Source organism: Protopterus annectens, chromosome 11.part0 (assembly GCF_019279795.1).
Source record: "Protopterus annectens isolate FY-2018-M chromosome 11.part0, PAN1.0, whole genome shotgun sequence".
In the NCBI taxonomy this organism is placed as follows: Eukaryota; Metazoa; Chordata; order Ceratodontiformes; family Protopteridae; genus Protopterus; species Protopterus annectens.
The window spans coordinates 657507102-657528471 of NC_056745.1; the positions used below are offsets into that span (position 1 = coordinate 657507102).

General features: G+C 37.8%; 1 protein-coding gene across 1 annotated transcript in view; it reads left to right on the forward strand.

Moving 5' to 3' along the window:
• The window catches only part of LOC122815534 (tetraspanin-33-like), a 429437-nt gene that overhangs the window by 176728 nt on the left and 231339 nt on the right, over positions 1 to 21370 (forward strand). The gene's annotated exons all lie outside the window — the stretch shown is intronic.

Here is a 21370-nt window from a genome sequence, read left to right on the forward strand (position 1 = left end):
AAGTAACCAATTTGGTTCTAGGTGGTTATCATCGATAATCTGTAAGAATTGTGTAGTATCTTTAAGTCTAGACCTGACTAAAGTTAATAGTGGTTGTAGGTATTTGGTCAGGAAGGCCAAAAGTGATCCCCTGCCAGAAACCATGGGTCTACCCGGCGGGTTTGTGGGATCTTTATGTATCTTGGGGAGTAGGTAAAAATATTGGAATGTTGGGTCTACAACCATTAAGTGATGTTTTACCTCTTGTACAATGGTGGCTTCTTCATAAGCCTCTTCTAAAAAATGATCTATGTCTTTTTTGAATTATGGTGTAGGGTCCAAATGCATCTTCATGTAGAATAGGCCATTGGAAAGTTGTCTTTCGCCCTCCCTATGGTATTGTTCCCAATTCATTACAATGACGGCCCCTCCTTTATCAGCAGGTAGAACCACTATGTCATGTTGGTTACTAAGTTTAGTTAAAGCTTTTTGTTCAGTCTTGGTTAGGTTCTGTCTGATGTTGGCAAAAGTTCTGTTATGGAAATGTAGGTCTTTGAGAACACATTCTTTAAAAATGGATACGTGCCTATCCATAGGTGGAATGAATTGCAATTTCTGAAATCAGAAATCAGTAGACCTTTGAGTTTTGTCATGATCTGAGAAAAATTATTTAAAACTTAAAATTCTGCAAAAATCATTCACATCTTTAACACGAACATGTTCATTAACAAAAAATGCAGGAACAAAATTTAGACCCTTATTCAACAACTTTATTTCTGTGTCAGTGAGATGGTATGATGAGATGTTATGCAGATTACAATTGTCTAGGATAACATTTGACACTGTAATTGTTCTATGTTGTGAATGGGTCCTATGTTTCCTGCCCCCCCCCTTTGTCTTTTGACCCTAAAGGGTCATTATTGGGTTTTCTCTTAGCTGCTGGAGACTCCTGAGTGGGGATTGACTCTACATCAGTGGCCGATGACGATTCTTCACCTGATATTGTTTCTGATAATTCAGTCCTATTCCTAAGAATTGACCTAGGTCTCTTTCTTTTTCTGATGTGCTTCTGTGTGCTATCTTCAAAATGTACATTTCATTGTGTGTTAAAGGGTTTGCCTTTCTGGTAGTTATTAACATCTCTATTAAATTTGTCAATCTTTTTCTTTTTAAGTTGTTGTTCCAATTGGGATAATTCCTTGGCTAGAGTGTTTAAATGTCTGTGAAAAGAGGCTTCCCCCTCGAGTTCTTTGGCTTCCTCACAAATCTTTTGTATTTCTAAAATGTTTTGATTTATGATTTGTTCATGATAAATCATAAGGACATCAACAAATAGCCTGATGTTGGGCCTGTGCCCAATCTTGAGTAAGCTGCTCATCAATTTGGCTAACCAAAGGTTGCATTTTAACCCTTAGCCCACGTGGGGTAATATCCTTCACCTTATAGGCTTTGAATAACTTCAAATGCCATATGTGGGATCTCAACAACTTCATACTTTTGGTTAGTCTGGAAAACAATGAAATACATGGGTCCCCTGGTGCTTGCTTGGAAGTCCCCATATTATCCTGTCCTACTGTTGTTAAACCAAAAATTATCTAACCTATTGTTAATATCCCCCCTTCTAGCACTATTATTATTATTATTATTATTATTAACAATAGGTTAGAAACCAAAGAATATGACTGGATTATATGTCTGCAAGCTGACGTGTATCCTGGTTTGAATAAGCAGGTAACTATTAAACCTATTTTAAAACAAAAACAACAGAGCATTAAGTGATTTAACCTTAGTTGTTTTGTTTTTATTTTTATTTAAATTTTTTTTTTATTTTTAATCATTGGTCATTATATGTACTGTATATATAACTTAGTTTTTTATAAGTGTATGCTTATGGCAATATTAATTGATGTATTTGGATTTAATTGATTTATAAATGTTACTAACATTTGATAGGGTGGGTTGTTTCATGTGAATTTGTTTGAAATTGTATATAGGCTGTTTTTACTTGCAATTTTATAACACTGATGAAGGATTTCCATCTGAAAGCTTTGTTGTTTATTAAATTGTTCTGATGTTGTGAAGTACAGCTTTTTGCTCTTTGCTTTGATTTACTTTTTGCTTACTTCACTTTACCAAGGGCTTCACTTTTTTGTGACCAGTTTGTCAACAATGCCCGAGTGGGATATTGTGTTGAATGCGTTGGCCAGGTCAAGGTAGGCAGTGTGAAAGATTTTACCCTCATCCATTGCTTTGGTGAACTTCTCAAAAAGTCCACCAGGTTGACTAGGCATGATCTGCCCTTGACAAAACTAAACTGGGATGGGTCCAGTGTTTGGAGGTTTACAATAGCTCTATTGATCATCTCCATGATGATTCCTTCCGTGGTTTTACATATAAGACTAGTGACACTTATGGGTCTGTAGTTTCCAGGGTCTGTAGATGGCCCACCATTGTGCAAAGGGATGACTGTTGCCTTTCTCCATTCATGAGGCACAAAGCCTGTTTGGAGGCTATAGTTAAATAGTAATTCCAGAGGCCCTGATAGATCATGTTTCATGCTATTTAGAAGGCATCCTGGGATATTGCCTGGGTCCACTGATGCAGTGTTCCTGGTCTTAGAGACAGCATTAAGGACCTGTTACCTAGTGATAGTAGGGGGGGTTATAGTTGATGATATTGCCTGAGGGAAGGTTGAGGGGAGACAGGGGTAAAGTTGGAGCTGAATTTATCAGCCAGGAGATTTGCTATATCTTCTGATTCAGTATAGGTGGCTCCATTTTCAATGAGCTCTGCACACAATTGTGTATTGCCTTTGAGGTTGTGGACATAGCTAAAGAATGCTTTGTGGTTATTCTTGGCCTGGGAGGCCAAACGTACCTCAAATTTAGCTTTTGTAGACATCATTTGTCCTGTGAGTTTTATTTTTGTCATTTGTCAGTCCCTCTAAATAATTCTTGCTACTTTTTAGCCATAGCTCCCTTTCTTTTATTTCCACCCTATTTTTAAATGCCACCTTAATTTTATCCCACTCCCTATCTGGGTCTATATTAGTTCACTGAAATCGCATTTCAGTGAACACCTAATCATCAACCCTAATTCAGTGAAAATTGTTTCAGCGATTTGCTGAGTTTACCGAGGGCAAGGAAATACTTGCCCTACAGCACAACAGACCGATAGCTAAGCAAATCAAACCCACCCAAGTAGGGGCTTTACCCCACCCCCCAAAATATATATACCAACTCTGAGATTGCACTACAGTGGAGAAAAGGGCAAAGTTGTACTGTAGGGCAAGTATTTCCTTGCCCTTGGTAAATTCAGAAAATTGCTGAAATTAATTTTGCTGTATGAGGGTAGATGATTAGGTGTTCACTGCAATGTGATTTCGGTGAACTAATATAGACCCCCTAGCTATATTTTCAGAAGAAATTTCTATCCTCTATAATAGCTCCTGAATAATCTCCTCTACCCATTCATTACATTTCTGTTTTCAACAGATAGGTGGGAAAGTGCCAGGGTCTGATTTTTATTTCATTACCCTGTGTTTTTATTTTAGTTATTATTGGTGCATGATCTGAAATAGTTGAGTGTGTATCAAGACCTTCAAGTAAATGCACATGTTCCTGTGAAATGCAAATTCTGTCTAGCCTAGCCAGTTTTTATATCTAGGGGAAAAATATGTAAATTTACTCTGAACTGCTATTACTGAATTCACATCTTCCATGCCAAATATTTTCTTAAATTTCTTCAAAAATCTACCCTCCTTTGTTATATTTTCCCTTCTGCCCCCCCAACACATCTTTACTGTTGCAAATCACATTCCAGCCCCACCTATAAGTAAATAGTCCTTGCTGAAAACTGATTATTTCTCCCAGAATTTTCTTAAGCTCCATTAAAGCAATTTTAAGTGGCATATAAATACATACCAGTGTAATCTACCTCCTTTGCCATTAACCCCTCAGCACTACATATCTGCCATTATTATCTTTTTTATCCTCTTTTGTCACTATTGGAGCTTCTCTTGCAATTAATATAAGTATTCCTCTTTTCTTTCATCCAGATATTCTGCAGAATAACCATTCTAAATACATTTCTTTATCAAATTCACATGCACAGTTCTTTCTAAGTGTGTCTTGTGTAACATAACTATTTTTAATCTACATTTTAATATAGTTCATTACTTATTCTTTTTTATATTTATCTCTGAGACTGCTGACATTTAAAGACATTACAGAAAGCATCATTGTATTGAAAAGTTATTATTCCCACCTTTTATGTATAGTATCGTTTTTGTTAAATGTCTAGTTCCAGGTTTTTTGTTACATGCATACACTGTTTGACAGGTTGAACTTTTATACAGTTGTTTCTTGTCAAATCCATTTGAGCCTATGTCACATCATACAAAACTTTTTGTTTTATTGAAAGCCCTCGAACAAAAAACAAACACACCCCCATACTCCCCTAAAACCTATTAACTTAATACTAACACACAAAACTATGTACATCTTCAAATACTGAAGTTTTATCCTCCTAATAGGAACAAAAGTCACAAACTGACAGCCACACTTACAGAATTGAATTAACCTCAAAGAAAGGTTAAACATGCTAAGCTGCATGGTGCAGCCAGAGCTTCCACTAAGTGCTAATTGGTTTTGTCTTTTCTTTATAGCTTTTCTAGCTGAGAAAACACCTGAGTTCTTTCAGAGAACATTATCTCCTGGCCAATTTCTCTTCTCAGTTTTTTTTTCTTCAGCAAATCACTGTCCACCAGACTGTAGCCAGTTTATCTTTATCAGATTGTCTCCATGGAAACACAAGAACCAGGCCGCCAGTTTCTCTTTATCAGATTGTTTCCATGAAAACATGAAGACCAGCTGCAGAATTGCTACTGAGCATACATGTACTAGCCAGAAAAAAGCCTCATAATATTCAATATTCTTTTTCATTTACTTTGTTCTTAAAACTTATTACTAAATAAACCTAAGGTCCTTAATCAATCATTTCCCCATGCAAGAATGAGAAAAATCACATAAATTTTTTTCTTTTGTCGTGCTCTTTTAACCAGTATTTTTTCATTGCATTGCCCACATTTCTTAAAACTGAACAAGAAGACAGAGAGAACAGAGAAAAAAATCACATTTACAGCCCCATTATACTTAAAAATAACTGAGAAAACTTTACTTTATAGCAGGCAAAGAAAACCATACACCACAAAAACAGTGCTAGTAAGAAAACAATTTATTTCCTTACGGTTAAGTTTCTCCCTCCTCTTCCCCTCCCCAAAGCATTTTAATCATTAATGACATGAAGTAGGACATATGCTTTAGAGTCCTTCACAAGTCCAACAAATTCTGAAAAAGTCCAATATTTCCAGATTTCCTTGCTCTGTCATATTTCACATATATAATTATTGCATTGTAATCCCACATTAAGTTACTGGTTTTATTACTGATCATCTCCATCTCCCAAATTCTGTCTCTGCTTCATTTCCAATGTACTCTCATTTCTTCTAGTCAACTCTCATTATCCCCGCCTTCACTCCAACATTTTCTCTTGAAACAGTGGAAGAAGTTTGAAAGGTACAGTCTCTCTGTGGTCTTTATTACCAGAAGAACAAGAAGCCGAATCTCTTTCTGTATTATAGCTCACTTTTTGTTGGACAAACTTTTGTATTTCCTCCTTAGCATGTACTTCATCAAAAATGATTTTGTCCCTCCAGGAAAGAATACTTTGAAGACAGCTGGGTACAGCAGTTTGAATATCACACCTACATCTCAACATTCCCTGAAAAATAAATAAATTTACTCCTCTTCTGCTTGGTGTACAATGAGTAATCATTCTCCACAAACAATTTGCTTTCTCTCTCATTTAGTATTTTGCCCTCCAGCCACAGTTTTGTCAAAATCAACTCCTTTTGCTGGTAGGATTGCACTTTCATTATTAAAGGTCTAGTTTGCTTTCCCATAGCCAGGTTTGGTGCATAAACATGATGTGCCCTTTCAACTAACAGCTCCTGCTGTGGAAAACCAGCCCAGTTGCTTATTTGTGCTTTTTTTTAAATGAATGTAGTCTGTTCCTTCCAACTTCTCTAGTATAGCTGAAAATTTCAGGTTTTCACTATGCGTCCTGTCCTCTAATTCTATTATATTTTGAAACATTTCATCCTGAGCAGTTTCATATTCAGCTAGCCTTTTCTCCATTTCAACCTCTGATTTTTGTAACTTTATCTCCTCATCTGAATATCTGTTTAAAGCTTCTTTCATTTTTCCAGCCTTTTGTTGTTTGTGTTGATATACTCTGTCAGTGTTTCATTTATTTTAACCAGGTCTGTGTGCAGTTGTCTTATATCTTCCTGTAGGTTACTGGAATTTGTGTCTGGAGGTTGCATTGATTTTTGCTGAACAGCTGCAGAACTTTTCCCAGTCAGTGTTTCTTCCTCACTTTTTGTCGCTGATCTTTTTTTCCAGGTCCTCTGTATTTCTTTTTTCCTGGCATCCAGGCAGTACACTTACTAGCCAGTTATTGAAATCTACCCATAAACACAAGTCTACTGGCCTTCTCTGCTGAGTTTCTATTTTCACACTGGGAGAGCTAGAATTAACCTGTTACTCAATGTGCAGCCATCTTGGAAGTCCCTCAGCCATCTTGGAAGTCCTCTCCCAAAACCACATTGATCCAAATGTATCAATTTTGGCAATGCCTTTGGCATTCTTTTATGCATTATTGGCATAAACACTTTATAATCATAGCATACAACTGAAATTGGCTTATATGAAGCTGGATCTGATGGCCTTGACAGTCTTTAGGTATTACACCAACCACAGCTTTTTCTAGGATGATGGTGCTTTCTCTCTTTTTAAAATACCATTAAACAAAACTTTCAGATCTTTATCACTTTCTTCCCTTCTAGCTTCCAAATTCCCTATGTAATACCATCTATTCCTGGAGACTTTCCTGCAGATTGGTAACACATCATCATTTTTATGTCATCGCCTCCTGTCTTAACTCTTAATTGTTGAACCTCATCTACCACTAACTTTGGCATATTTATGTCTTCCATAATTTTTTCCATTTGTGTTTTTTCTTGATTTCCCCGCATCTCTACTTTATGCAAATTTTCATGAAATATCTCTAATACCTTGACAGGATCGCTGGTTATTTTTCTTGTTATAGGCTCCTTAAGTTTGGCAACAACCCTTTCTACCTTCTACTTTCTGTTTCTTAAGTTGTTGTGCCAAATGTTTTTGTGCTCTGATGTTATTATCAAAAAACAGTTGCTTAACAGGAATCTTTCTAAGCTTGTGTAAATTATACAGGTATTCCTTTATTTTCTCTTTAGCACTCTGCTATTGCACCTCTTCTTGTTCTGTGAGATTCCACTTATTCTATAATACTTTCAACTGTCAGCCTTTATATTATTCATTACTTCATAACCATATCTCTTTTTCTTTTATTTCTACATTATTTTAAACTCCACTTTCATTTTATCACACTCACTAACTATAACTTCTGGAGTACTTTCTATCCTCCCTAATAACTAAAAACTGCTGAATAATTTCCACTAGTCATTCCTTAAATTCCTTTCTTTTTAACAGGTAGGTGAGAAAGCACCAGTGTCTAATCTTTACTAGAATAGCATACATTTTTATCTTCATAGTTATTGGTGCATGATCTGAAATAGATGTTGGATGTATATCAAAGTTCTCAATTAAATGCACGTTTGTAAGAAATACAATTAGTCTAGCCCAGTTATTGTACCTTGGGGAATAATAAGCAAATTCTCTCAGAGTTCGTACTACTGAATTTACTTCTTCCATACCAAATATTTTCATAAATGTCTTCAGAAATCCATCATATTTTGTTATATCGTCCCTTCTAGACCTCCTAGACTCTAGGCCTCCCAGACGCATTCTCATTGTTGCAAATCAAATTCCAGTACGTACCTATAAGTAATATTTTCCCCATTTGTTTTAAGCTCCATAATTGCCATTTTAATTAGAGTACACCTACATGCCAGTATAATCCTCATCCGTTGCCAGTAGCCCCTTACTACCACAAATTTTCTTCTATTAATATTGGAGCTCTTCTACCAATTAATATAAGCAATTCATATAAGTACTTCTCTTTTCCTTTGTTCCTAGTATTCTGCTGAATGTCCATCATGAAACCCTTTCTTTATCAAATTTACATGCTCACTTCTTTCCAAGTGTGTCTCCTGTAGCATTGCTATTTGCACTCTGCATTTCTTAATATAATTAAATATTCTTTATTTTTTGTCTATACTTGTGAGACCATTCAAATTTCAAGATAATATAGAAGGTGCCGACATGATAAATCATTATTCCCACCTGTTTTATATGACAGCTATTTTAAATGTCTATTTCCAGCATTTGTGATATATACACCCATTAATCTTTAGCAGGTTAATCCTTTATATAGTTTTTTGTTATCATCAACATAAGAACTTATGTCACATTTTACAAGACTTTTGTTTTAATGAAAACCCTCAGAAAAGAAAAAAAAACATACCTGCAGAACTCTCCCCAAACCTATTTACTTAATACATACACACAAAACAATGTGAAACTTCAAATAGCAAAGTTTAACCTTCCTAATTGGAATAATTGTCACAGATAGATAGCTGCAAACACTAATAGGATAACATTTCTTGTCACCCTGAATTCATACCACTTTTACTGCTGAGTAATAATTTTAACATACAGACCGTCTTTTTTATCAGTGTTACTATAACACTTGCATCTAACAGTCCTTTGCGTTTCTCTGCCATTAATTAAGATATTGTTGTTAATTAACTTGGCAATTACACAGCAGCAGAATGCAGTCTCAACCACTACACAGTATAATTTATCCAAATCTAGAAACATAAAACTAGTAGCTTGCTTTTCAGATGGTACAGTTTTCACAGGTTTAATAGGGTTATTATCACTAGTACAAATTCTAGCTAAGTGACCCTTTTTTTACAATTTAAAACAAAGTATGTATACAGCCATTACTTTTTATTTGTTACCAATTATTTGACATAGTATTTACTAAGGTCTGCTCAGATATATACATTGTTTCATGGCATGACAGTCATTTACTAGTATAACAAAACTTTCAGAGCCTTTTGGGTCTGTTTGAGTTATAGAGGAGTAAAGACCTTTTAAATTTGTCATTTGCTATCATTTCTATCATTTTTTTCATATCGCGTTGACCCTCTGGATTTAACTATAAAAATTAATAATATGCTTTATGTAATTGTGACCTTACCATTTTATTATGAGAAAAATGTCCAGCTGTAAAATGTTTGAGCTTGTTTCTCAGAGGTATCGCCAGCTCTGCTAAGTATACCTTTTTGACGTTACCATGGTTCTGTCATTAGTTCCATCCATATTCATGAAGGCTGCAATTACTATAAGACAAGACTCTCTTTCTGTTTTTGAAGACATTTCAGTGGAATTGACAACAATAAGTACAGCCTCAAGACTTTAGTCTTAAAAACTTATGCCAAAATACATACCTCAGTCTACCAATGTGAAAGATTGGAACACCTGAGACCTCCAGCTTTCATAAAAAACAATGCAATTTATCATATACAAAAGAAAATAAGGAAGGTACTTTCAAAGAAAACAAATTCTTGTGGCTTATCTAAATGCCCAGCAAATGCCTTTAACTCAGTCCTATACTGCTGGTAAAGATCTTCTGCTGGTACTTCTCTTTCTCTCTCCCCGGATTTCTCTGGCAGAAACAATTTCAAGCTTCTTCTCCAAAGTCTTCTTTCAGTGCAGTTGAGTAGTTCTCCTAGAGCTCCTGTTCTGGACACCTTGTCACTTTCCACAAAGGGCAAATGCTCTCTGACTGGGATTTTCTCAGCCCCTTTTCATATAACATTAAGTAACTCACTAAGCAGGCCTAGTCTTACTAATAGATTCAGATATAAGTTAACAGCAATGCTTGTTTCCTTTAAAGAAACATAATTCTGTTTAAAATAAAATGTTAACGCAGCTATAAACATTATTTACACACATATTTACATATTCTCGGTTCCTTGTATTCCTCCATATAGTAAGAATGGCCATTTTATGCTGTGTGTGTGTGTGTGTGTGTGTGTGTGTGTGTGTGTGTGTGTGTGTGTGTGTGTGTGTGTGTGTGTGTATGCGTGCGTGCGTGCATATGCCTGTTTCTGTGTACAGCAAAACACACAAAGGTACACACATGCATACATACAGACAGATACACACACAGTTACATAAATACTCAAATAAAAGTTATAAACACTAAACTGCTATACGCTGAAAGCTAAAGCTTCCGCTGTTACCTTAACCTTTGGTTTTCTAACATTTATTCCATACAGAGCTATCATTTCAAAAGTCAAAGATGCTTTATAAGAGGTTTTTAGATAATATAATTTGATGTGGAATGCACTATGAAAAATGTATAATTGTTTGCTAACAAAGTTATCCAGTCTAGATATCAGGTAGCATTTACTATGTCCAAAATATACATTTTCTAGATATTGGTTTATATGGAAGGGACAATCTCTGAAAGTAAACTTTTCAGAAGAAAAGCAGACTATTGCAGTTTTTTTCTTCGTAGAGATGTTTTTAGCTAAATATGGTATTCAACACATTTGTAGAGGACAGATATAATATATGAACAAAGTAACGTGGTGAAATGAGTTGAAAAAGTTACAAAATTATATTACAGCTGTGATAACTTAGGCAAGACAAAGATAATAGGGAACAATATTGTATATAGCAATTAAATAACTATGGTGTTTTACATAATGTTTTTTACCAGTAATAGCTAGACTATTAGAAAATCATAAATGAATACTAGCATATCCCGATGAATGATAAAACTCTGCATTGATACTGTTTTTTCAAAATCAGTTTACACACTGAAATAATAACATATTAAAGAATTTTGAATAAAGACAGTGAAGTTCATGATTTGGTTCTTGTGCAATGGAAAGTCCCTCACTCCATGTCATACTGTGATTTATTTATTTTATTTTTTAAATAAACTTTTTAGACAAGAATTCTGAATGTGAATGTAGCCAGATGGCCAGAAAGGGTAATTTTAAATGTTATGAATGTGACCTGTAATAACATCAAAGAAACTGATGTTTTTATACATCCAGTAAATAAAAAATCCTATTATATTTATCATCGTGCACTTTGCAATATACTGTGTATTTGTCACATTTTTTATATAGGTACGACTGCAAGCCCTCTAAGGGAGAGATTGAGGAAAGAGGTAGCAGACGTCTGATGTAGAAAGGAATCAAACGAATTATATAAACATATTCATAAGAATAGGCATAAACGTCAGTTCACATTTCAGATATTAGAAGTTGTACATAAAAGTTAAAGAAGAAAGAGTCTGTTAACCACTTATTTAATAGAGAATGTATGTGTGACAATAAGAAGTACTGCCAGCAGAGCTAACTGGAATTTTGTAAATAATTATATGTCATTTGTGAATATCAAACTGATTTATACAAGATGTTTATGCTACAAATGTATAAGAACTCTATGTCATGTGCATATAAAACTGATTTGTACAGATGTTTGTGTTGAAAAGGTATTTGTAAAGTACTTGTGTTTGAAATGTATCCACAGTGTGCCCTCCTGGAGTGAACAGAAATGTATGTGCACTATTGTAACTGTTTAAATGTATATGTTTTAACAGAGTAAATTGGGGAGACAGGAAGCTAACCTCAGTCCAGCAAACTTTAAAATATATCTGAAATTAAATCACTTTATGGGCTAAGCCATAAAGATGCAATGTTGCAAGTTTCAATGCAGCCAAAGACATAGAGTCTGTACTAGGAAGCTTTCTGTATTGTCTTTGGGGTGAACTAATTACTACTCTGGAAGCAAGGACATATGAAATTATTTTATGACTTCCAGCACCTGCCACAGATCTGAGCAAAAGCCCTTGTGTGTGTATTTTTACAGGTAGGTGCTAAATCCTGCCAGCTTCCAGCAATGGGAGTTTGCATTGGAACTAGAAGTCAGATGAACAGAAGTGATGTCATTCTGCAAGTTATCCCAGAAGTAATATTTTAGATATTATTTTGAGAACTCAGTGAGCCAGAGCATTCTGTATTCTGTCTTTAACCTGACAATAAGAAGGATCATTCACCACATTGTATGCCTTGCTCTGTTAAGTAAGTAGGGAACAGTATAATTCTCTTAGATTCAGTCAGGAATATAGTGAAGCTTAGTTTAAATATTGTTTTTCTTTATTTGTCTGAGCCTGTCCTTCAATGTTATTTTAAATATTACCTGTGATTTGAACTTTGATGTCACTGTGAATTTATATTTAGTATTTTCTTGTTCTCTTATTATTTATTATTAAATATATTTAAACATTTCATTGTGGCTGATCTTTATAGAGATATTTAAGTTTTGAGAGTACTTGCATATTTATTTGGTGACACTGTTTAGACCACTCCTAATAGCCTTGCTAGTGGTCAAATTACTATTTGTATTAATATTAATTTCACTCAGTATATTGGGTACCCTTGGAAGAGCCTTAAGGTAGCTGTCATGAGTGTCTGGTGGCAGTCATAACTACCTTATAGTCTGGGCAGAAGGGGGCATAGCTAGAAAACCTGTGCCAGCCTTTCCCAGGCGTGTGTGTGTGTGTGTGTGTGTGTGTGTGTGTGTGTGTGTGTGTGTGTGTGTGTGTGTGTGTGTGTGTGTGTGTGTGTGTGCATAAATCAAACCTCCAAGAGTGTGTGTGTGTCAGCTACTTGGTCAGGGACATGAAGCACTGGTTGGACAGAGAGGGTGCTGGAGGTCATGGCTTGGACACTCAGCTGAGATCTCAACTCTATAGCTGTGCCAATAGGTAGTCTTACTGGGGATCTGAACAAAGAGGGAGAAACCAGCCCAGACTGACTGTGTTCCCCATGTGCTCTTAAGGGAAATTTTGCTTGATTGTGAATGGCTGAGAGGAGGGTTGTGACAGTATGCAGCAGTTTATTTTAGCAGAACATTAATGTAAAGGCTTAAATTATAGAGCCTCTTTGAAACCATTGTGAAAAACTAAGAGTTAAGTTGACAGGAGAAAGACCTATAGCCTGTAGTTTTAGTTTTCAATATCTAGATTTTAGATTAGCATTTTAGATTATCATCTTTTATCTCTCTTTATATCATTGCTCATATCATGATTTTATGATGGTGAGGGATTTATGTCACCTTGTAGTAATGTAATGTCTGAAGCTTTATGATTTTAATGAGTACTTTTATCAAACTGAACAGGGGTCAGACAAACAGGAGTGCAGAATTCCCCCTGTGATGACTCCATTAAATAATGCAAGAACCTGCCCTGGAGGAGGGATAGTAGGAACCATCTCTGAAGCATTGTCTGGAAGTGGTATCCATCTAAAAGCACGTGCAAACCAGGTGACCCACATACCTTAGCCGGGCTTAGCCTGCCAAAGCTACCAAGAGTATGTAGAGCACATACATGAACAAACATGCAAGTCCTTAAACATAAAATCCATGCTTTGTACATGTGAAAAAACATGTATTTACATTGTATCATTTCATGTTGCATAAAATCATTTCTTTGAGACCCTGTGCACATTTTATCTCAGAGATGAACACTGGCAGATACAGGACTATCTTAGGTGCGGTTTAACATCTGCTTCAAAATGTAGTAGGTGTGTAGCTTGCTTGAGATGGGAGAGAGATAGAGTTGCAGATTTTGGAGAGACAGGTGCAGTAGAGTACATCTCCTGCTGTATTTAGAGATTTAGTTAAGAAGTAGAGATTTGACTTGGGAGCATTGATCTCTGCTTGGGCTATAGTGCTGGATTCTAGATTTAAGGGCTAGGGATTTGTCCAGGTTGTATATTAAATTGTGGAATAACAGAAGCTGGAATGAGTGAAAGATATGGGGTAATTTGTTCCAGTTTAGTACTGTGAAGGAGTGGCAGTGGTAGGTATAGTAAGAGAAATTTACAGCAAATTTTGTGATTTTATTATAACACTCGAATTTTGTTCTCTGGAGTGGTGGCGGTTTTATGAAAATTTGAGAGACATATAATAGTTGTTGTGTCTTTCGGCTTTTGCCAGTTAGGGGTCGCCACAGCAGAACTCCGGTCCACTAATGATTGGCAGTAGATTTTTTACATGGCGACTTGCCGGCTCTGACGCACAACCTTCAATGAAAGTACGCCCATTCATGCATGTCTCCACACAGCAGACGCTCTAACTGAGAATCGAACAGGACAACATCTTACTGTGAGGTGACAACACTACTGCAGCACCACCACCGCAGTATTGAGCGACATATAGTAGTGTGGAAAGTAAATCGTTTTTTTTTTCAGTTGTTTCTCTGGTTTTGTCTGTGAGGAAATCTTTTGCTTTATGCAATAGTCCAAGCTTGTAGTGTGACTTTTTAACTATTTGGATATGGGTATCATATAACATATTATAGGTTCATAGGTTCATAGGTTCATACTAGGCTATCTGCCCTAGGGCATTTATAAGCCTAACCAGAATGTGTTTGGCTTTCGCCACCCATTTTAAATTTATTTTGCTATGCCCTTTTCCGAGGTTAGTATACTGTGCCTCTGTCTAACAGTGACACAGAAGTGATACCCGGGGTAAACCTACGATCTCCCATCCACTCATCAAGATTCCTCTTGAAGAGAGTCAATGAGGGACTCTGCCTAACCTGGACTGGGATTTTATTCCAGAGTGAAGGGAGCCTCTGGGTTATGAATCTGTCCCTCCAGCATGTCCTATTTATTTCAGTATTGAGGTTCAACTCTCTCGAGCGCGTAGCTCGATGGGATTTGGATTTTCTGAGGTGCAGCATGTCCATTAATTCCGGGTTGGACATGGCTTTATACGTCAGGCACGGATTGCCTCTGAACAGGCGGTATGCCACTGAGTAGAGCTGGAGTTTCTTTAACCGGGCAGCATATGGCATCTTTTTGAGCCCTTTGATCCTCTTGGTGAGGTACTTTTGGGGTCTTTCCAGTTGCTGCAGGTGTCTGGTAAAGTACATCCCAAAAGGGGCATTGTACTCAATTATGGGCCTGATGAGGGATGAGTAAAGAGGCATGATGACCTCCCCTGATCTAGATGTGAATCCCTTCATGATTAGGTGGGCTATATAAAATGTTTTTCTAACCACTTTGGCCACGTGGTTGTCAAATGAGAGATTGCTATCAACTTGGGTCCCCAGGTCCCTAATTACTTCTTCTGTACTTAATGAATTACCACCTATGTGGTAATTTGTGGGCACTTTGTTTTGCCAAAGGGATGACTATACACTTTTGGCATTTAGCTTGAGGCCATGGCTCTGGCACCAGTTGTCTATTTCTATGAGGCCCTTTTGGAGGATGCTTGTGTCGGCTGGAGAGTCGATTATGGTGCCCAGTTTGCAGTCATCTGCGAACTTGGTCAGCCACAGTCCTTCCGTGTTGGCCTGTACCTCCAAGAAATATATACCGAACAAGAGAGGTCCCAGGACTGAGCCTTGTGGGACACCACTTGTAACTGGTTTGGAGTCTGACATGGCTCCAGCAATTCTAACCATGTGGGTTCTGTCCTTGAGCCAGTTTGCAATCCATCTAGTGACATAGGGGTTTATATTTAAGCTGGTGAGCTTATCTATAATGCCCGAGTGGGGTATTGTATCGAAGGTTTAGCGAGGTCCAGGTAGGCTGTGTGGACCACCTTCCCCTCGTCAATCACCTTGGTGACTGTTTCAAAGAAATCAACCAGGTTTAAAAGGCAGGATCTGCCCTTAACAAAGCCGAACTGGGTAGGATCCAGTGTCTGTAGGTCCCCAATATCTTTATTTATGAGGTCCATGATGATCCTTTCCATAGCTTTGCAGACTAAGCTAGTCAGGCTTATGGGGCGATAGTTTCCAGGATCCGTTGAGGCATCACCTTTATGGAGAGGGATCACTGTTGCTGTACGCCACTCTTTGGGCACATATCCTGTAGTAAGGCTGAGATTGAACAGTAGTTTTATGTTTGGGTTTAGCTCTTCTTGGAGTTCATGTAGGATGCAGCCTGGGACACCATCTGGTCCCATTGATGCTGTGTTTTTTGCTTTGGAGAGGCGGCTCTTACCTGAGCATCTGAGATGTCAGGGGGCAGCACTCTGCTGGGATAGATATTTGCCCTTTTTGTGGGGAGGGGGTTTGTGCTGAACCTGTCAGCTAGGATGTTGGCAATGTCTGTGGGTTCAGTGTATTTTTTGTCATTTTGGACTAATTCTGAGCATATCTGGGAATTACCACCCAGGTTCCTAACATAACTAAAGAAAGCCTTGTGATTATCCTTAGTGTCCTGTGCAATTTTTCTCTCGAAGCTGGCCTTAGACAATTTTATGAGTGCCCGTAGTTTTTGCTAATACTGATCAGTGATGCCTTCCCTTTTTGGGATTTTGCTCTATCATTTAGTAGCTTCCTCCTTCTATTGTATAGTTTGTTTATGGCTGGGGTCCACCAGACAGGACGTCTGCCTTTGGAGGATTGGGTCTTGGTTTTATTCGGGATCGCATGATCCATGCATTCCTGAAGGTGTTCATAGAATGCGTTTATAAAGGATTCTGCGGTCTGGGCCGTATTTTCCACAGGCCCGGGGGCTTTGAAGGATTCCACCTCGGTTATCATCCATTGTGACTCCAGGGAGTTTAGCATGTGGTACAATTTCTATCTTAGTGTTGCTGGATGGGTTGATGTTGAACTGCTCTTTATTTTGTGAATGTGATTTAGGAATGTAAAGGAGCAGCTTAGAATTTTTTTGTTGGGTCAGTAGCATTTCTGAGTTGTCTAGCCAGGTTTCAATGGCTGTAAATTATTCTTGGGTCAGTTTTTGAAATCTCAGCAGGATAGGGGTAGAGTAAATTAATCTAGGATCTTCAGCATATTAAATCAGATTAATGTGTTTGGCTGATGGGCATAGATCATTTATGAATACATTAAACAGGAGTTGTCCCACTATGGAGAGTGGCAGAGTGGGTAGGGCAGCACAGTGGCACAGCCGATAGTGTTGTCACCTCACACCAAGAGGTTCACTAGTTCTATTCTTGGCTGGGGTGCTTTCCTTGTGGAGTCTGCATGCCCTCCCTGTGTTCATGTGGGTTTCCTCTGGATGCTCCAGTTCCCTCACACATTCTGAAGATATGCATTAGGTGGATTGAGCACTCTAAACTGGCCATAGGTATGAGTGCATGTACAAGTATGTGGTGTGGAAAAACATCCCCTCAGAGCTAGCCTCCCAGTGGTTTAAATCTTGGCTCTAGATGATTATGAAAAAGGGGTTGTGGATGGAAGGATGGATGTCCTACTTTAGATCCCTGTAGTATACTGACTGTGACAATGCTCATTCAAGGAGAAATACTCGTTTTGCCACTTGACAGCTTGGTATCTGTCTGATAAGTAGCTTTTAAACCAGGAGAGAGGTAAGACAGAGGCCTAGAGAAGACAACTTTTGTATTAGTAGATAATAGGACACTGTGTTGAAAGCTTTTGACAAGTCAAGAAATAGTGAGGAAACCAGATTGCCAGAATTTCTGTTTTTATCGATGGTATTAGTAAAGTGTAGTAAGGCCATGGTGCTACTATGATTGGGTTGAAAGCCATATTGTGTTGAGCAAAGAAGGTTGTTTACACTGAGGTAGATAAATAATTTAGTGCAAAAACATTTTCAAGGATTTTTGACAAGGGAGGTACTATAGCAATTCACCTGAATTTAGCATAGTCATTAGCTGAGACTCCCTTATGAAGTGGCACTATGTATGCCTTTTACCATATAGTGGAAACATGACATTCATTAATGGATCTGTTTATTAGGATGGGTATGGGGTAGGCAATGCCCTTGACACTTATTTTTAGATATTCTGGTGGAAGACTGTCTGTGGCCAGGGTTGTGGTTTTCAGTCTGAGGAGGATTTGTTTACTGATAGGGTTGACACAGGTTTTAGAGAAATAGGCTGAGGGAGAGTTGAATTCTAGCAAAGGTTTTGAATCACATATAGTGTTAGTTTTTAGTATTGAAGTGATGGAGTGTAGAAAATGATTGTTAAATTTATCAGCAGTTTTTTGCTGGGGGATTTTCAGATGATGGGTTTGGTTGTGCATTGTGACCTGGGTTTAGTAAGGTTGTTATAGATGCCCAAAAGAGTTTGGATTATTTAGGTGCATTTCCTGCATGCTACAATAGTGACTCTTTTGTCCAGTTTTATGATATTATGATATACTTAATTTTATTTATAAGGTACCTGATGTATTGTAATTTTTTTCTGTTTTTTTTTTCATGTTTTTCCATGATTTACAGGCTTTGTCAGTAGTAGGAGCAGACTTTTTTTTTTGCTCTTCATTTGAAGAGCATGGGGGACATGAATTAAGTACTGTCTGTGGGGAGACAGCTAACCAACATCCAGAAGTTTTGCAAAAGTCCTTTTTTTATTTTGCTTGAGGGGATGGGGTGCTAGTTTATGGTACCGGCAGTGGGAGCTGGTTGAGCCAACTATGCTGATGGCCTAGGAGAAGTGCTAGAGATGCTATTGGCAAAAGTGGATAGGTGATTACTTAGGGTATCAGGTAAGGTAACTATGTTGAAGAGATTAAAAGAGTGTGATGATATTATTCAGTCTAACAGTGATGCTCTATTAGTGGGTTTATTGTATCTGTATGGAATGAGGAAGTAGAGGAGAGTATACAGAGGAAGAGGTTGGTGAAGAAGAAATGAGATTGTCAGAGAGATGAAGAAAGTAGACAGGAGTACAGGGAGATGAGGCATTTGGAGAAGAGAGAGGTGGCAAAGGCTTTGGATAAGGCATATGAAGATTTGAATGAAAGATTAGACACTAAGGAGGGAGAAAAGGACCTTTACCAATTGGCTAGACAGAGGGACCAAGCTGAGAAAGATGTGCAGCAGGTTATGGTGATAAAAGATAATGAGGGAAACATACTCACAAGTGAGGAGAGTGTGTTGAGCAGATAGAAAGGGTACATTGAGGGACTGTTGAATGAAGAGAATGAGCGAGAGAGAAAGTGGATGATGTGAGGATAGTGAATCAGGAAGTGCAATGGATTAGTAAGGAGGAAGTAAGGATAGCTACAAAGAGGATGAAGACAGGAAAGGCTGTTGGTCCAGATTACATAGCTGTGGAAGCATGGAGGTGTTTAGCGGAGATGGCAATGGAGTTTTTAACCAGATTATTTAATGAAATCTTGGAAAGTGAGAGGATGCCTGAGGAGTGGATAAGTACATTGGTACCATTTTTTTTAAGAATAAGGGTGACACACAGAACTGTAGTAACTACAGAGGGATACAATTGATCAGCCACAGCATGAAGTTATGGGAAAGAATAGTGGACACTAAGTTAAGGGAGGTGATGATTAATGAGCCGCAGTATGGTTTTATGGCAGGAAAAAGTACTACAGGTTCAATGTTTGCTCTGAAGGTGTTGATGGAGAAGTATGGAGAAGGTCAGAAGGAGTTGCATTGGGTCTTTGTGGACTTAGAGAAAGCCTATGACAGGGTGCCTAGAGAGGAGTTGTGGTATTGTATGAGGAAGTCAGAAGTGGCAGAGATGTATGTAAGAGTAGTACAGGATATGTACGAGGGCAGTGTGACAGTGGTGAAATCTGTGGTAGGAGTGATGGATGCATTCAAGGTTTAGGTGGGATTACATCAAGGATCAGCTCTGAGCCCTTTCTTATTTACAATGGTGATGGACAGGTTGACAGACAAGATCAGACAGGAGTCCTCATGGACTATGATGTTTGTGGATGACATTGTGATCTGTAGTGAGAGTAGGGAACAGGTTGAGGAGACCCTGGAGAGGTGGAGATATGCTCTAGAGAGGAGAGGAATGAGAGTCAGCAGGACTAAGACAGAATATATGTGTGTGAATGAGAGGGAGGACAGAGGAATGGTTAGGGTGTAGGGAGTAGAGTTGGTGAAGGCAATTGAGTTTAAATACTTGGGATCAACAGTTTATAGTAATGGTAGGTGTGTAATAGAGATGAAGAAGAGAGTGCAGGCATGGTGGAGATGAGTGATTTTTGACAGATGGGTACCAGTAAGAGTGAAAGGGAAGGTCTACAAGATGGTAATGAGACCAGATGTGTTATATGGGTGGAGATGGTAGTACTGATGAAAAGACCTCATGAACTCATGTTGAACAGTTTGGACAGAGAGTCAGGGAGGTGAGACTGCATTGGCTTGGACATGTGCTGAGCATGGATGCTGGGTATATTGGGAGAAAGATGCTAAAGATGGAGCTGCCAGGTAAGAGGAAAAGAGAAAGGCCTAAGATAAGGTTTATGGATGTGGTGAGAAAGGACATGCAGGTGGTTGGTGTGACAGAGCAAAATGCAGAGGACAGGAAGAAATGGAAACAGATAATCTGCTGTGGCAACTCCTAACAGGAGCAGCTGAAAAAAAAGAAGATTGTATCTGTATGGAGTTACTAGGAGTTGTTTAAACCTATAGAGTTTGATGCTTGCAGCGGGGGTGTCAGATATAATTTTGAACCAATCAAAGTCTCCTAACATTAGAGTTTCATGCAATATATTGATGGATACCTGGGATAATATGTCCTCAGTGATGGGGGATGTTATTTCCTGAAGGGCTGTATACTGCAATAATATACATATTTATATGAGTTAAATCTATGAAAGGAAATAATGATGTCTGCATTGTTAAATTGAGGCTGGTTGTGCTGATGCAAAGAGATGTTTAGATAGTAAGGATATATGATAGTAACTCCAGCTGTATTTTGCCTGTGCAGTCAGCTGTAAGTATGCTTTATCCTGACAGAAGAATTTCAGTTTCTTTAATGCTGGCTTTTAACCATGTCTCAGTAGTTACTATTATGTCAGTGATTTGATGCAATATAAATGAAATCAAGTCAGTAACTTTGTTGGGAATGCTCATGAGGTTAATATTAATACATTTTAATCCTTTGCTGTGGGATACTTGTTTTTAGTGGTACTGAGGTGATAGTGGTTGGGGGTGGTAATTAATGCTGGGTTTTGCAATGGGCCAGAGATAGAATGGATGTCTGCACAGAGTTGTAGTGTACTGGGTAAATACATTTTTTTGTTTCAGTTTTTGTTAATTCTTTCTGGTGTGTAGTATAGCTTCTTTTGGTTTAGGATGGTATATTTTGGAGATGCGGAGATGAGAAGTATTAAAGGGATGATGAATTTAGATAATAGTAGATGTAGTAGAGATAGTACTGGGAGTGCTAGAGATGAGATTTGCTAGACAGTTATTATACAGAGGTTTGTGATAGCATGTAACTTGTGTAAGTGTGGAGTATAATGAGTTGTAGTATGTGTAAGGGAATACTGTAAAGGGGTTGTTAGTGATAAGGGAAACAAAGTCTAGGTAGAG